This window comes from Geotrypetes seraphini, chromosome 9 (genome assembly GCF_902459505.1).
Source record: "Geotrypetes seraphini chromosome 9, aGeoSer1.1, whole genome shotgun sequence".
Classification (NCBI taxonomy): Eukaryota; Metazoa; Chordata; class Amphibia; order Gymnophiona; family Dermophiidae; genus Geotrypetes; species Geotrypetes seraphini.
The window spans coordinates 72,742,039-72,760,832 of record NC_047092.1 but is presented as its reverse complement, the minus strand read 5'-3'; the positions used below and the strand labels follow the sequence as shown (position 1 = coordinate 72,760,832).

The following is an 18,794-nucleotide window of genomic DNA, read 5'->3' as shown; positions in this document are numbered from 1 at the left end:
TCAAAATACTGAAAGAAATCAACAAAATAGAGCAGAAAAAATTATTTACATTGTCCAATTTGACACGGACAAAAGGACATGGAATGAAGCTAAGGGGGGACAAATATCAGGAAGTTCAGGACAAATATCAGGAAGTTCTGCTTCACGCAGAGAGTGGTTGACACCTGGAATGCTCTCCCAGAGGAGGTTATTGCAGAATCGACCTTCCTAGGATTCAAAAGCAAACTAGATGCACATCTCCTTACGAGAGGCATAGAAGAATATGGGTGACTAAAAATTACGCCAGGTGTACACCTGGCAGGGCCTCCACATGTGCGGATCACCAGACTTTATGGACCGATGGTCTGATCCGGAGATGGCGCTTCTTATGTTCTTATGTTTTTGGGCAAAATTACCCGGTAAGTATTTCTACATATGTAAGCTTCCTCACTGGCTCCACAAAATTTTACAATATATATAGGAATACTTAAATAATGATTTTACTCATCTTAATTAATGATGTAATGTCACACCCAATGCCGACATGCATGTTTCACTGTCTACGTCAGGGCAAGGTATAGAAAAACATTCACCGTGACTGCTTATTCAAATTCATATGTGGTGATTGGGTGGTGAGTCCTTCAAGTTTCTGAGCATATGTAATCACACGGAGGATGCGGAGTGAAAAATCGACACATTGATGAAGGATTATTAGTTTATGATCATAGTTTTTTGTTAGAATCCCCCTTCTCTGCAGTAGGTGGTTATTCCCTGGCACATAGCTTTGACTTACCCTCTTATCCTAAGCACAGTGTTATAGGAAAATACTCAAAATGGCTTAGATATATTAGCTATCACCCAATTGCAAATATCCTTCTCCTAACCAAGATGCTAGAGTCCATCATTTCTTCCCAACTCTAATCATACTTAGAGAGATTCTCTATTCTTTTACCCTATCAATATGGCTTCCGTCCTAACTTCAGCACCGAATCCCTACTGTCTTCCCTGATTTCAAGGATTCAACAGCTTCACTCTCGAAACAAGTTCGCCGTCCTCCTACAATTTGACCTTTCCGCTGCTTTCGATGTTGTTCACCATGATATTCTTGTTTACCAACTCTCTGAGATAGGTATCAACTCCACAGTCCTAGGTTGGTTCTCTAAATTCCTCCGCTCTCGTTCTTACATTGTTAACATGAATGGTACCTCATCCTCCCCCTGGAAACCGAATTGTGGAGTCCCGCAAGGCTCTCCACTATCCCCTATCCTTTTCAACATCTATATGTCCTCCCTAAAACTCCTCCACCTATCCCCCCTAGAAACAATTTACACTTATGCAGACGACATCCTCGTCCTCCTCGAGACCGATTCGAACCTCACCGACCTGTCTAAGAACATATTCTCTTGTATAATGAACCTACAATCCTGGGCCCACACTGTGCAAATGAAATTGAATGAGTCCAAAACAAGACTTCTTTGGCTCGGTCCAAAACTAGATCTACCCTAGTCCCACTACCCTCTGGCTCCTCTCTGCAGCTTGAGTTCTCGAGCAAGGTCTTGGGCATCATCATTGATTCCACATTGTCCTTCAATGACCACCTCCAATCCTTGGTAAAAAAATGATTTTTCAGCCTTCACATGCTGAGGAAAGTTAGATCCTGCTTCCATCAAAAACATTTTACCCTCCTTGTCCAATCCATCATCCTCTCTAGATTGGACTATTGCAACTCTATCTACTTAAGCCTAACTAAGAAAAACCTCCACAGACTCCAACGGATTCAGAATGCCGCGGCCAAGCTCATCTTCGCTAAAAGTAAATTTGACCATGTCTCCCCGCTCCTGGCCAAGCTCCACTGGCTTCCGATAATCGCCAGGGTCCACTATAAATGCGCCTGTTTAACTTTCAAAATCCTATATGGTATCCTCCCTCCCTTTATCCCTCTTTCTTGGAATTCCTCAAACCCTAATACCACCAGATCCTCCCACAAATTAAAACTATCTTTCCCCTCGCTAAAAGGCATTTCCTACACAGGAAAGCTAGGGACCTCCCTCCACTTCAAAATCACTGAGCTCTGGAACAACCTTACCTCCCCTCTTCGGAACCTGAGCTCTCTCCAAGTTTTCCGCAAACATCTGAAAACCTGGCTTTTCTCAAAAAATGTAAGTCTCCCTCCAACTTAGGAATCAAGGAAACTCTTATATCTTGGCATCCCAAGTCCTCTAAATTTTTCTTCACACTTCTTCCTCTAACCTTCTGTTGTAGTTCCTTCCTATTTCTCCTATTGTAAACCGCGTCGAGCTCTACGAACGTGGAGATGATGCGGTATACAAACCTAAGGATTAGATTAGATTAGATTAGAAGATCCATGGATCAGCTTCAATATCTCAGGAAAATATTTATTAACTATTTCTTCAGCAGAAATCATTTTATTTAAAATTTAACTTGATGTATTTTCATAACATCCCTACTTCTTCCCCTCACCCTTACTGTTGCTCCCTTGGCCTAATTTACTTTTGTGGTGCCATTACTCAGACATTAATTTTATTTATTTAATTATTTATTTATATACCACTTATATCCTAGGTGGTTTACATTCAGGTACCTCATCATATTTCCTTATTTGTCCCGGTGGGCTCAAACTCTATCTAGTGTAACTGAGGCAATGAGGGGGTTAAGTGACTTGTCCAGGGTCACAAGGAGCAGTGAGGGATTTGAACCCACAACTTCAGGGTGCTGAGGCTGTAGCTCTAACCCCTGTACCACACTCCCACATTTTTCTAACTCCCATTGTCTCTTTTCTTACTGTTGTCTCCTACTCCATCAACTATCAATCCCATCATTCCCTATTTATCTCTCCTAGTATCTTGATCTCTATGGCTCTTACCAGCTGCTACAATATCTCAGTGGTTTTAGTGTTGTAATGGAAGTCAGATTTAGATGGCAAAGATTCATCCACTGAGTACATGAAATGGTTGTGAGTATATTAATGGATGGGCTGATCAGTAGTGGAGGTCTGAATGAGTGAATTGGGTGATATGAGTGAGAAGGTCAATACAGGGTTATGAATGGTGGTGGAGACAAAATGAATGAGTGAATAGATAGGAACTTGTGAGTGCTAAAGAAGCTGAGTAAGGGAGTAGATATGTGTCTGAATAGCAGGGATTTGGAGTGAGTGGATAGAAGAATGGCATGAGATTTAACTGAGTAGATGGGGGATTATGAGTGGAAATAAGCTAAATGAGCAAGTTGAAATGGGTTACAATTTTGGAGAGAGCTGAATGAGAGGATGGAGCACTTAAAATTGGTGGAATAGAATGAGTGCAAATAAATCTGAATAAATAATGTGGGTAAGTATTGGGGGAGGGTTCTGATTTGACTGTTCTGGATAAGTCTGAGTCATCCTATCTCCTCTCTATGCTCTCTTCCTCCTTTCCCTTTTCCCCTCTTAACTTCCCCTTTCCACATCTACTCTCCTTCCCCTCTCATTCATTCTTTCAACCTATTCCAGTTGCCTTCAGCTTCCTCTCTTCCTTACCTTCCTTTTTCAGTTCACCAGAATCATTGCAATTCCAGATCTTTCTCTGATTTGTGTTGATGTTGGTTAGGAGCTGCTTTACTCCCTCCTCCTTTGGCCCATCTTCACCAGTAGGCATAGGTTGGGAACCTTGATGCTGCCTGCTCTTTGGTCTGTCTTAGTGGTGATTTAGGGTAGGAATCATGTTGCTTCCTCCTCTTTCAGCCCAGACATTTCTCATTCTAGCTCCATTCACATAGTTTTGCTTGTGCATGTAGACAAACCTAGGTGTTCAGACAGATGGATGGACATACTGATCTTCCTCAATGGATGGTATTACCTTATGTAAAACACATCTAAAAATCATGTTTGGAATAGTTAAAGATGAAATATATTGAATTGGTTTTCTATTCACTGCTTTTATTGAATCTATTCATAAGGACAGTTAATAAATACCAATCAATCAATCAATTCTTGTCTTATATATCCTACTACATTAATGTATAGGAACATGAAAACAAATGCTATATCTTTTCTTTTGTAAGGAAGCAATACAGTTTAGCATGCACAGCAATAAACATGATTATATATCACATTAAAAGAACCCCCACTTCAAATGATATAATTTTGCACATCACTAAAACAAAGAGCTCCACAAAACCTATAATTTTTCATAACAGTAACTCTGACGGCAAGCAAAACCTTTCAAATCTGAACTGAAATACTTTTCAGGCGCATACAATAGTAAACATATTTCAGTATTCTTCTCTTTAAGAGAAAAGGCAGCATTGGGCAAAAAATTGTCCAGATGTTACTGTTAAAAACAAACAAAAAAGCTTTTGTTTTAATACACAGGCTCCCACTTCTTCCTCAGATATGTCTAAACTGCAAGGAAGATTAGGACACAAGCCATCTATTTTATATGATCATTTGTTAACTATCCCTCCACCCCCCCTTTTGCTAAGCCACAGTAGAGGTTTCTACTACAGCCCGGAGTGTAAAATGCCCTGACGCTGCTCGATGCTAATAGAATTCCCATGAGCGTTCGCTTAGCGCTCTGGGCCATGGTAGAAACTTCTACCGCAGCACAGTAAAAGGGGAGGGGGTATAATAATTTACCACCTCCTTTACAAAGCCGCACTAGCGTTTATAGCGCCGGCCGTCGTGGTAACAGTTCGGACGCTCATAGGAATTCTATGGTGGCTGGTGCTAAAAATGCTAGCGTGGCTTTGTAAAGGAGCGGGTTAGTTATTTATAAAATAGGGCTTTCCAAACCAGAACTTGAGATTCCACAGTCAATAAGATTTTCAGGATATCCAAGTAGAAGCATTTGCATATTATTGGTCTCCTTAGCATGCAGATTTATTGCATGTATATTCAGTCTGGATATCCTGAAAACCCAGCTGGCTCTGGGGTAACCCTGACAAAATGAATACAAAAACCAGGAATAGAATATAAGGAAGAAAAGAAAAAACAGTGTCTTGTAAATGTATTCACACCTCGAGCTTGCTTTATTTTCTGTGGTAATAAAGTACAATTCAAAATATATCAAGGTGTAGGGATTTTTTCTATTAATATATACAACATTCACCTAATTCTATAAACTTGGATGCATAACTTTACACTTAGGGGCTGATTCTACACACGGTTATCCCGATTATAGGTGGCAGTAGGCATCTTACTGCCATCTGGCAAACAATCAAGATGTCAGAGAAAAGAAAAATGTAGGGAGACTATCTGTGAAAAAATAATGTGTTGGAATGTGAAGATCAAAATCCTTAAACCTAACCAACAAAAGATCTCAAGTTGAGTGTCTGTTAATGTCAGTGTTACTTTAATCTTAAATTCTCATACATTCAGAATTGTGTAATTCAATCAAGGATTGAAGACCCTATAGCCAAACCCACAGACCAATCAGTGTGTATGGAATATTTTATAATAATTTATATCAAACTGTGAATTTTTCAATTTATAAATATCATATCTTGTAAAAACTTAAAAAAAATAAATCACTTTAAGACTTAGGGATCCTTTGAGCTGGTGTTAGTTCTAGCCACGTAGCACAGGTTTAGCGTGCGCTAAAATCCTGCATGCGCTAAAAATGCTATCGCACCTTAGTAAAAGGAGCCCTTTAGCATATAGAGTCTCACGAGTCCCAATGTGGACCACGTTTTGTGGAACTTTTTCAAGGTACCCACAAGGGAGTTAAACGGTTGGGCTTAACTGTCACACAATATGGGTGATGCATTAATTTGCATCATGCCATTCTGTCATATCAGCAAAATTCAGCGTAAAGATTCTCAAAACTGCTGCTTTTCATTGCTCCCTATAAGCTAACGTCTTAAAGTGATTTTTTTAAGTTTTACAAGTTATGATATTTATAAATTGAAAAATTCACAGTTTGATATAAATTATTATAAAATAATTACAGACCTTTAAAAGCAGACACAGCTGGCTGAGCTGATCATGGCAAAGGATCTCTGATCAGCTGAGCTGGCAGAACTCCCCCAAAGCTGTGACTTCAGAGAGTATTGCGAGCTCAGCTGAGGGGGGCAGGGAGGGGGAAATACCCCTGCCACGATCAACTGATCCGACTGCGGCAGAGGACCCACCGACACTTCAACCCCAACATTGGCAGGATGGTTGCCCAATCCTACCTGCCACTTACCACCCCCTGAAGAGCCAATAATACTCCAATTGTAGACCAGCAGGAGGGATTCCCATTCCCTTCTGCTGCCAGCCCTCCCAGAGGGTTCATGGTGTGTCGGTGTAGGTGGTTTGGGGGATGTTGTAGGTTCGGGATGGTTAGTGGCAAGAGGGAGTGGGCATCCCTCCTGCCACTTTTTGAAGGGGGAGGGGGTTGTCGGGAGTTCAGGAGGGTCGGCAGCAGGAGGGAGTGGGCATTTCTCTGCCACTCTTTGAAGGGGAGTTGGCAGGGGTTTGGGAGGTTTGGCGGCAGAAGGGAGTGGGCATCCCTCCTGCTGGTCTACCATTGTGGGCTTGTTGGTGCTTAGGAGGTGAGAGGGTCGGAGGCAGGAGGGAGTGGGCATCTTTCTTGGTGATTTTGGGTGTGTATGTCAGGGAGTCTTCTGCAACAGTCGACTCAGTGATCATGGCAGAGGTATTTCTTCCAATCATCTGAGCCGGCAAGATTCTCTGAATCCGTGGCTTTGGGAAATCCTGCTGGCTCAACTGATGGTAAGAGATCCCTTGACAAAGATTGGCGACTGAACCACCTATCTTTGCGATCAGACTAAGGCGCGATTCTCTAACCAACACCGGTGACATGGGTGCCGGTTAGAGAATTGGGGGGTTAGGCATCTGTCCGTTAGGGCAGACATGATTTTGTTTAGGATCCCGGCACACAATTCTCAGTCACTTTTAGGCAGCTACTGAGACCATTGTCCTAAACAGAATCAGCTCCTTAGTGCCTAAATTTGGGTTCTCAATTTATTAAATAAGTCAGATGTGCATTCAACTTAATTTAATAATTCATTGTTATCTAGAATTATCACTATCCACTTAATTTAATGCGCTGTCGCACAAATACTTTATGCACTGTCATACGATAATAGTGGAGACTAACGGGGATCTCAAGTGCTCACAGCCAGAGATTTGGTACGTTATTCAAAGTCACTGACTAATATCGTGAGCTATTTTTTATAAAAAGAAGCGAATGAAGAAGTGAAGTGGAAGTGAAGTGAAGAGAAGTGAATTAACATTGAAGTGATATAAAAAGAAGCGAATGAATAAATTACCAGGAGAAACAAGAAAAAAGAAAAAACAAGCTAAGTAATCCTGCACTATATGGAATAGCAGAGTCAGAGTATGAAGATATATGCTTATATAGATTTTATAAATAATTTATAAGAATAATTTAAATGATTAATTAAAAAGAAAAAAAGACGAAAAAGTTAAAAAATGCACTTAGCATAGATATGGAGAAAATATACGGGACCGATGATAGCTCACGATATTAGTCAGTGACTTTGAATAACGTACCAAATCTCTGGCTGTGAGCACTTGAGATCCCCGTTAGTCTCCACTATTATCGTATGACAGTGCATAAAGTATTTGTGCGACAGCGCATTAAATTAAGTGGATAGTGTGTTTCACAAAATTACATTAAGTGGTGATCCAATTGGCTTAGGGCCCCTTTAACAAAGCCATGGTAGTGAGTCCCGTTCGGCAAATTCAATGCAGCCTATTCAGTTCCTTTGGGCTGCATCACATTTGCTGTGCCAGTACTTGCTACTGCAGTTTTGTAAAACAGCCCTTACATTGGTGTTAACTGACACCCATTGGCAATTGTGCTAGCAAGTGATCCTAGACGTTATACTGGAAGCTGCATACTCAATTTCTGTCATGTGCAACTTCTAGAGAATCATGGTCATGGGGGGTGAAGAGACATTGGCAGGTCTAGGGTATGTCTAGGAATTACATGCATATGTTATAGAATACTAGAGGTTACCTGACTAAATTCCAACAGCTAGGCACCAACCTTTGACATGCTGTAAGTATTTGCACCTAAACTGCAAACTTACACTTGGAACTGCTGTTATAAAATACTAGTGTATCATTCCAGTGTCTAAATTTCAAGGCCATTTATAAAATTTACCCCATATACCTGCAAAATCAAAACAATTATAAAAATATTCAAAAAGTAATTAAAATAAAAATCCAATATTTCTTGCTTGCATGAATCTTCATATACTTTAACATAGCAAATCCAAATTAGCTCTGTTTTAAAATATTGGCTAGAGCCCTCCCTATATCAATAAAATTCATTCATATATGTATTATATCCCTTCTTATTATAAAATTTCAAACATTTAAAGGTGTCTAATCATTTGAATATTCAATCAATGGCCCCCATATCTTTTTAAACCTATCATAATTCCCATTCTGTAAAGCAAGAACTCTTTCCATTTTATTGCATACTTGTTAATTGAAGTGAAAATGAATAAAGAATTTAAAAAAAAAACAATATTGGCTAGAGAAGCCCTCTAGTATCCCGTCACATTAGCTGAATTTGAATACTCTTGGATAAAGAAACTCCTTCTGTTATATACTGTATATAGTGACTTTTAAGTGAATGCCAAAGCATGCAAAACACTGAGCTGCCAGAAGAACTTTGGGATAAAGTCATTCAAAGATACAGATCTGAAGAAGGCTATAAGAAAATGTCAATGTATTTAATATCCCATGGCCTGCTGTAAGACCCATCACTGTGAAGTAGAACAGTTGCATCACCATGACATTGCTTTGATCAGGCCGTGCTTTCTAATTCAATGTCTGTGGGCTCAGGAAACTGCTGAGCAAGGTCATTGTGAAGCCTAAGATTACTGCAGAGGGCTCTGGCTGAGACTGGGGGAAAAAAATCATTATTCTCAATATTCTGAATGGAGAAGGATAAATGGGGTTCCCCAAAGGTCTGTTCTGGGACCACTGATTTTTAACATATTTATCAATGATCTAGAGATGGGAATAACTAGTGAGATTATTTATTTATTTTATTATTTATATACCACTTATATCCTGAGTGATTTACATTCTGGTACTTTATCATATTTCCTTATCTGTCCTGGTGGACTCAAACTCTATCTGGTGTACCTGGGGCAATGAGCGGATCAAGTGACTTACTCAGGGTCACAAGGAGCAGTGAGGGATTTGAACCCACAGTCTCAGGGTGTAGCTCTAACCCCTGCACCACACACAAAGTTGTTACATCGCAAGAGGATAGTGAAAAATTGCAAGAGGACCTTCTGAAATTGGAAGACTGGGCATCAAAATGGCAGATGATGTTTAATGTGAGCAAGTGTAAGGTTATCAGATTTTCTCGAAGGAAAATTCGGACCCCCTGGCCACGCCCAGCACAGGCACGCCCAGTTCCGCCCGGCCCCCAGCAACACCACTTTAACCTGTTTGTGCTTCGGGATGGCATCTGCACATGCATGGATGCGATGACATTGTGCATGTGCACGTGACATCATCACGTTGCATCCACGTGTTCGCGGATGCTGTCTCGATGTCGGAAGCTTTTCAAAACCCAGACAAAGTGCTGGGTTTTGAAAAGCTGTCTGGACCCCTGGACATGTCTCGGGAAATCCGGACGTCTGGTAACCCTAAGCAAGTGCAAAGTGATGCATGTGGGAAAGAGGAACCCAAACTGGGTTCTATGTTACGAGTCACTGCCCAGGAAAAGGATCTAGGTGTCATTGTTGAGGATACATTGAAACCCTCAGCGCAATGTGTGGCAGCAGCTAAGAGAGCTAATAGAATGTTAGGAATTATCAAAAAAGGAATGGAAAATAAAGATGAAAATGTTATAATGCCCTTGTATAGTATGACTTGTATTGTATGGCTCCACCTCGTGTACTGTATGCATTTCTGGTCGCCATATCTCAAAAAAGATATAGCAGAAATTGAAAAGGTACAGAGAAGGTGGCAAAAATGATAAAAGGGATGGGATGATTTCCCTATGAGGAAAGACTAAAGCACTAGGTTTCTCCAGCTTGGAGAAGAGACAGCTCAGGGGAGATATGATAGAGGTCTATTTAATAATGAGTGGAGTGGAAATAGGATGGAAGTGAGAAAGAGAAAGGGGGAAAAAAAGTTTGTTTGGAAGGATATCATCTTCCACATGTGTATAGGGATGTGCATTCATTTGAAATAACATGGAAAATTTCAACAACCCATCCAAGGTGCTTTCATGTTGCTTCTGGCCCAAAAGGACAGTAAGGTTTTTTTTTGTCACAAACGGTGCATACTCTTCAGACACTTTGGTGCTCATTTTCAAAGTAGATGGATGACTTAAAGGGCTGGATTCTGTAACCGGGCCAATCATATGTCAGTCACACATCTGTGCCAGTTTCAGAATTGCGCCTACAGGAAAGATTGGCGCCGGAAATATAGGCCAGGGTTTTCCAGATCTACATTATTACTTTACATTCCGATATCAACAATGTGACTCATTCCTAGTCGGATGCTGTATACCCGACCCACTGTAATACCCTCCACTGCCTGTGATAGTGACAACTAACTTATTACGAACTCTCCCTGATGACAGATGGGCACCGTCTGAGCGGTACAAACCTGGACAACTATCGGATATTAACTCGTGCGTTATAGACAAATCTCTGATTTTTCCCATAAACTTGTGCATTAATTTGTCTAATTTCTTTCTAGTTTTATCAATAGCCCGATGAGTTCTCTCCCCCGTCCATGCCCTCCTGGGAATGATGTACGACAAGACCAATATCATATTGTGCAGTAGACTGGTTAGTGCTAGACAATCGTTCTGTATTTTCTTTAGCAATGTTTTTAGAGGTGAGATCATTACCTCCTAAATGTATAATAAGGGTTCAGTAGGGGGGAGGACAGTTTTTGTGTGTCCAAAGGATGGACGACATTAACTAGTCCAAGTTTCCAAGTTTATTTAAAATAACAGGGGCTTCTTTTTTCAAGATGTCAATAGCGCTGCCCATTAAACCTGAGAGTATGCATCAGAAAAAAGGTAGGTTTTCAAATTGTCCTTGAACTTGTCAATGGAAGTTATTGATTTAAGTGTTAAAGGTATCGAATTCCAATACTTTGGACCGTTGACAGAGAAAATTGCTTCTCGTACATGTTCATGTACAATATCTTTGTACGATGGGATGAAAAGCAATTGCTTATTTGTAGATCGCAAATTTCTACCAGATACATATGGACTCAACAAACGTGCTAAGTGATCAATACCTTGAATGTGATAAGAAATAGTTTGTATACAATAAGGTATTTTACAGGGAGCCAATGAGCATTTTTCATAAATGATGATATATGATAAAATTTACAAAATTTATTACTAAGCTGTATTCCTCATTATTCTCTTAATTCCCATCCATATTATCACTGTCTCCTTTCCTAGTAGTCCCAAATTTTCACCTATGGGTCTTCTCTGTGCCCAGTGTACAATCAAATGTTCACATATGCAAATCTGCCTTTGTCCACCCCCATCCCCCTCAAGTACCTGCTACATAGATATTGTTAAGTGACAACCTTAGGCATTTAAACATGAATCAAGCCTGATGTACCATTTATATGCATTGGCCTTCCATCTGCCTAAAGCCATGATCTGTTCTCTTGATAGGCCCTAAGCTGCAGGTGTAGTAGTCACTCCTATTTGAAAGAAATGCATCCCGAAATATATTTTGTTGCATTCCCAGCTATTCCAGGCATGTTTGTAAGACTTTTGCAAATAGAAAACGAGTGAGAGGGGTTCTGACCTCATAAATTAGAAGGTGTATAAGGCCAAATGGTCGGCAAGTCATATATGCTTGAAAATTTGCAATAGAGGCCTCCCTTCCGTTTTACCCATGGTAGGCTACCCTTCCTATCTTTCTCATTATGATCAGATTGTTTTCAAGAAAAAGGAAACTTCACAATGGTACAAATTATTCCAAGATTTAAATTCTCTATTGATATCAGGTAAAGAGAGGTGTGGCACAAAGACTTGGGCAAACCTATAGAGGATGACTGCTGAGCTGGTGCTTGGACAACAGCAAGAATCCCTCCATTCCTCAACTATATCGCAAACTGCATTTTTTTGTATTGCACAGAGCATTTTGGATGCTTCACCACCTATCCAAAATTGATACCACTATCCAGTACAAATGCTGGTCCTGTGTTAGTAGTGAGGGCACGTTTAAACATATATTTTTTGAATGCTCCATGGTTAACTATTTGTAAGGTACTCCCCATAAAAGATTCTTTGTCATTCTCCATTTTAATCTTTGGTAATGATGCACTCTCTTCTCCGGTTACTCAATTGGTTTATTGCTCCTGGCTATGTAGATCATCCTCACTAATTGGAAGAACCTCTCTAATGCTTCGTACTCTATGTGGTGGGCTAGTGTATCTACTGTAGTGAAATTTGAGAGAATTTATGTGGAGAAATCTGGATCACTACCTAACTTTCATAATATTTGGGACCCCTTGCTAACTTACTGTGCTAACAGCTAGTCTTGTCTTTTTAATTATATTAGAAATGTATCTTTAACCTCTGTTGCCCTCTTCTTATTTTCCTTGATGCCAATATTATTACAGATGTCTGCACTTCTATGCCATCGACCTTTTATGACAGCCATACTCACTGTGTACTGTGTATACTTGCATACATTTCTTACTTGCTGTGTTGGTGTTATATTTTGTTTTATACCGTATGGTACATGATGGATATGCTCCCTGGATTGTGATAACTTTTGTATTCTGCAGATATTGGATTTCTGTTCTCTCCTTATTGTTCCTTGATATCCTAGTGTTTTATTTGTTTTGATATATACCAATAAACATACTGAACACAAAAATTTGCAACAGGACATGTCAAAACGTCTTTACATATATTTAAAGTGATTGATGCACCCTTTGCCAATTGATCTGTCTTAGAATTTGGTATTCTAATTTCCATCGTGCTCCCTCTAATCCAGATATCATAAATAGCAAGGCCTCCTATGGCTCCAGGTTGCTTTGAATTAAGGACTAACTCAACCTACTTGCAGGGCTCCTTGGAAAACTAATGAAAAGGCACACCTGAATAGGGTAACCTCATAGGCATTGCTGACATACAATTGCCAATATTGTTAACATCATAAGATAATGTTTTGTAATGGTAAGTTTCTTATCAGGTTGTGATGTCTCTAAACAGTCTCAACCCTACATCATGCGCCTAACCACAAAATATTTTGTTGGATTTGCAAGGCCTAAAGCCTCGGCAAAGAAACTTAGATTTGATACTGACAATACTCTGCTCTTCTTCATGTCTTTCTACCTACAATGAAATACAAACTTGAATGATAGATGACACTTCAAAATTGTCTGCCCCCCCCTAACATGGTGAAGCTTATCTATAGTCCATTAGTAGATGTATCTATCTTTTTCTGTTCTGTTCTGTGAGTGAATTCAACATCAAGTCCCATACTTCAGGGAGCCAAACCGTCATATCACTTCTGAGCTAGGCATCGGCTCTGCCTCTGCCATAGGCGCTAGTACTCTGAATGCAGACATCTTGAAACAAGAAAGAGAATCTGCAATGTATTTTTTGCACCAGCAATTTGCTGTGCCCTAACTGTAATGTTATACCCCAGACACAGCAACACAATTTCCCTTAGGTTAATTCTGGGTAAAGTGTTAGCAGATAGTCTGTTTATGGCTTCTATGACTGCTAAATTGTCTGTTCTGAACAAAATGGATTTGTCAGCTAACTTGGGACCCTAGATGTGCAAAGCTGCTATAATGGAAAACAATTCTAGGAATGTAATGTTTTTTAGTAACTCCTACCTCAAACCATTCCTTTGGCCAATATTGCTCACACCATGCTCCTTGTAAGTAAATTCCCATGCCTCCCCCTCCCCCGACTGCATCCATATACAATTGCAAAGCTTTTGCTTTTTCTGGGGGTCCCTGCCAGAATGCTAGACAATTGAAGTCTATCAAAAAGCAGCCCCAAACTCTTAGGTCCTCCTCGAGGATTCTTGTTACTCTGACGTGATGGTGTAGTTTTTGTATCCCATCAGTGACTTTTGCTAGTTTTTGTAAAAACACCCTACCAACAGGGATTACTCTAGTAGTGAAACAGTAATCCTAGCAGCTCCTGAAATTGTCTCAAAGTGGCTTTTTTACATGATCTCATCTCTCACACTGCCTTCTGTAATCTTCCTAACTTGTCCTGTGGTAGTCTTGCTACCTGGTTGGGTATGTCTAACTCTATGCCCAGAAAAGTTATTATGCTCACTGAACTTACCATCTTCTATTTTGCTAAGAGGATCCCCAAATTGTCTGTTTTTTTAATTTTTTAATTTATGCAATTTTCAAATATTACAAGTTTACACTTGATAAAGAAAATAGAAAATTCCAGTAACAATTGATTAATTAAGGCAATTCAATAAACAAAAGTGTAACTATATTTACCATAATTTAAAGAAAGAAAGAAATTGATTTAAGAGGAGACAAGATTACAGAAATCTGGAGGAAAAGAAAACAATACAATTTCAAAAAAGGAAATTTTTCTTATTGGAGCCAAATAGGAATCAATTTTCTATCGCGAGATTAACATCACAATCAGAGGGGGTGGATAATGCTATAGGAACCGGAAGTTGCTTTTTCCTCTAAAAAATTCTTTAAATGTTCTGGGTACAAAAAACATATTCTATCACTCATTTTATCAATACATTTACATGAAAGTTGAAGGAAATACACCCCTTTGAGCTCTAGCACCTGAGATTTGAGTGCCAAAAAGTCCTTCCTTCTCAGTTGCGTGGCCCTACAAAGGTCAGGAAAAATCATTACTGAATGACCCAGAAACTTAACATTCTTAAAGCGAAAATACAGTCGAAGTATCCAATTTCTATCAAATTCCAGAGCAAAGGATGCAATTAGGGTAGCTGTAGTCTCTACTGATCTGGAATCCTCCAAAAAGCCAGTAAGGTCAAAATTGGCTTCTGATTTCTGTTCTTGAACTAAATTGACCAGCGGGCTACCAGAGTTCGCATAGAAAGCTTAGGTAATTGGAGGGATTGAATCAGATGATATTTGTAGTGTCTCTCATAAATATTTCAACATTTCAATAGGTGATAACATTGGAGATTATGGAAACTTCAACAACCTCAAATTCAACCTACGCTCTTAATTTTCTAATCTTTCCAATTTTTGATGGATATTCAAATTATCTTTAATCAAAGCTAATTGAGTAGATTGCATTTTCTCAGATGTTCCTTCTAAATGTGGAACTTGAGCCTCAATACTAGAGACTAAGGGCTCCTTTTACTAAGCTGCGTTAGCATTTTTAGCCCAGCATTTTAGCGCGTGCTAAACCCGCACTACGCGGCTAGAACTAATGCCAGCTCAATGCTGGCATTAAAGTCTAGCGCGGGCAGCAATTTAGCGCGTGCCATTCCATGCATTAAGGCCCTAACGCGGCTTAGTAAAAGGAGCCCTAAGTACCCCAATTGCTTTACCTGATCTTTAATCAATTCTGGAATCTGTAAAACATTATTTAATCAAGCAGTCAGTTCAGCTTCCAGTAAACTTATAGCATCTCACACAACCTCTAGAGTAATTTTCTCAGGTCTTTTCTTCAGCCTCTGGGTAGTTCCCATTCCAGCAGTTGGAGGATCTTCAGAACTTCCAGCATCCGCTCTAGAGGGAAAATTCTCCACTGGGCTTCCTCCTTATGCTCCCAAACAGACCGCTGCTGCTGGATATCCCATTAATCCAGGTGAGAGGGCAGTCAGCGTCCCAGCTTTAGAGGAGGTCCCATTAACCACTTCAGAACTAGAGACTTCACTCCCTGACTGCAACTGGGCTCCACCACCAGGCTGATTGGGAGTCTTGCATTGTTCAGGGCTTAGCGTGGTGTCAAAGCCACGAGCAGATTCTTCCTCCACTGCCTGCTTCTGCTCCTGAAACTTCTGTTCCTTCGGCAGAAGGAATTCCTGTAGCGTACGTTGACCCAAAGTCGGAGAGGTGGCCACCTCAGCTGGGTAACTACGCTGCTTGCCCTTCCGCTTCACCATCGCTATAACAAGTGATGTTGCTACTCAGACGGAGTTTCCTCCTACACGTCTGATCACGGCGCCATCTTGTCTTGTGTATCTCCATCCCCAAAAATTGTCTGTTAGCTGCATAAATGTTTGCAATAGTTAGCAATTTATTGTTGGTTTTGGGCTTTTTTGTATTTATGGATTGCAATAGTTGCTTACATTCCTGTTCTCCTTTTTCCAATAAAGAAAAAGTCATCTAAAAAGTGGATTATTGAATCAGATGTAAACATTTGATCAATCATCCAGTTCACAAATGTACTGAACTGTTCAAAGTATTCACAAGATATTGAATACCCCATAGGGATGCACTTGGCAAAATAGAATTGGCCATCCCATGAGAAACCCAAAAGTAGGAATGAGTCTGGGTGCACTGGAAGGAACCGGAGTACAGATTCAATGTAAGCCTTTGCTAATTTCACCTGCTTGCCCTGCTGTATAATAAATGGAATGGCTTGATTTTGTATCATATATTGCACAGAAAATAATGAGATCTCTGCAATTGGTAGAATAACAATTTGTAGGGCAAGAATTGGTAGGAATGACAATTTCTTCCTTCCAGGTGTACTTCTTCAGAAATCTGTGGGCAGCGGGTGACCTAGGAACCTTCCTTGTGATGTCAGAGGGAACCTGCCTCTGACATCACAGGGACCCTCCAATGTCAGAGGGAAGGCTTCCAGGTCAGCTATTGCCCATGGATTTCTGAAGAAGTATACTTGGAAGGAATATGGAGTAGGAAGAGAAGGAGTAGGCCTATGTAGAGAGGTACACATCTGTGGAGAGGGGAACAGACTTGGGTCATGGAAGAAAGGAGGAAGGAATTGTGACCTTGGGACAAAAGATGAAAGGAAGGAAGGAAGGAGGGAGGGGACATGAACATGGGAATGAGGGAGGGAAAGAGATGCTGAGATGGAGGAAGGTGTGGAAAAGGAGAATTGTTTGGCATGGGTGTGTGAGTGAGAGAAAAGGAAGAAAGAGGTCAGTTGGGCATAGGGAGGTAGAGAATTGTTGGACATGGAGGGAAAGGAGTGAGGTACAGATGTATGTGGAAGACAGATATGAGAGGGACAAATGTGGTGATGGAGAGGGAACATTGGGACAGATAGAAAGGGATGCAAGAGGGAGTAATTGTGGACATAGTGGTAGAGGCAATGAAGGGAGAGGTGTGGCATGGTGTTGGAGAGAGGTGATACAAAGAGAAATGTTGAGTATGTGGCTGGTGGGCAGGGGTGAAAAATGCTGGGCTGATGTGAAGGAGCAAAGGATGCTGCACATGGCTCAGGGGATGAGAGAGGGAGAAATGTTGGATGGGGAAGTAGAGGTGGTAGGAGAGATGAACCCTGGAACAAAGAGAGAAAGAGCAATGGTGGACAGTGAAAGAGGGAGATATGTAGCACATGGGAATGGAGGACACAGGGGAAGAAATGCTGTGCAGGGGTAGGAGAGAGGAAAAAGAATGTGTAGTTTAATTTTGTGGTTACAAACGGTTTCTTCTAGGGCAAGGTCTGGGTGGATCTTTTACATCCTCCATTGTTAAGATACGGCAATTGGTAGGATGCCACAATTGTTATTTTTTATTATAAAAATGTCTTGAAACAGTTCCTTCCCTAACAGCTTTTATTTTTGACTGTGTTTCAGTCTTGTCCACTATTAATAAAGCCAAATTTAGTCACACTGAACATATAAGATAGAAGCTAATTTTTCACGGTTATGCTTACAATCGTGGAACAGTTTCAGATGATAAGACTTATTGGGCTTCCGAGAAGCAGAAGATATGTATGGCTAGAGCTCGCACTAATATCAATGTGATAGATCGTTCTACAGTAATTGTTAAAGGTGATCATTCTTATCTGGCTGACGCTACTTGCACAGAAGTTTTAAAAGCAGTTTGTAATATTCGGCAACAGGCTGAAAACACCCTAGTCATCACAAATTATAATTAATAATTCTTTGAATCTTTAGCTTCATCAATTTGTTTACCACACATTACTTGCTTGAAATGAATGATTCAGCGAAAGCGTCAAGGAACAGCACCACCTCAGCTGAAGGATTTAAAGGATCTTTAAATTCCTGATGATTTTAAGCAATGGTCAGAATTTTTTACTTTTTAATTTAGGTGCTAGAAATAACCAAATTCTCATTTTTTCAACACAGCAAAATCTAAACTTACTGGAACAGTCTCAATATGTATATTCCAATGGAATCTTTACATAAGGTTTCTCAAAAAAAAAATTTTCCCAACTTTATATTTTGCATGCATTTGTTGTTATCAATATGTTCTATTAATTTATGCACTGCTACCAAATAAGTGTGAAGAAACTTATATTCGGTTTTTGAATGAAATTAGAAGCCTTTGTCCTAATTTTCAGCCATTATCAGTTCTTTGCGATTCTGAAAAAGCAGCTATAAATGCTTTTGAATTTGTTTTTCCAAATATTGATGTTCATGAATGCTCATTTCATATGTATCAAAATGTTTTCTGAAAAGTAGAAGTGGTTGGTCGTCAATAGCAATATGCAAATGATGCTGAATGTGCTTTAAAAATCTGAATGCTTCCTGTTTTATCTTTTTTTCCCATTGATAGTCCTAGAATATTTTTAATTTGTTGATGTTGAACTTTCTTTCTGAAGCAGAAGTTGTTTCAGATTATTTTGAGGACACATATCTAGGCAGAATATGACAAAATTGATCTAGGGAAGGAATTTTTGCATTGCAAGTTTAGAACA

The 18,794-nt window shown here is 39.9% G+C and overlaps 1 protein-coding gene across 1 annotated transcript in view; it reads left to right on the top strand.

Annotated features, from left to right (window-relative positions):
- TAFA2 (TAFA chemokine like family member 2) overlaps nucleotides 1–18,794 on the top strand; it is an 803,553-nt gene that overhangs the window by 762,631 nt on the left and 22,128 nt on the right. The window lies entirely within an intron of this gene.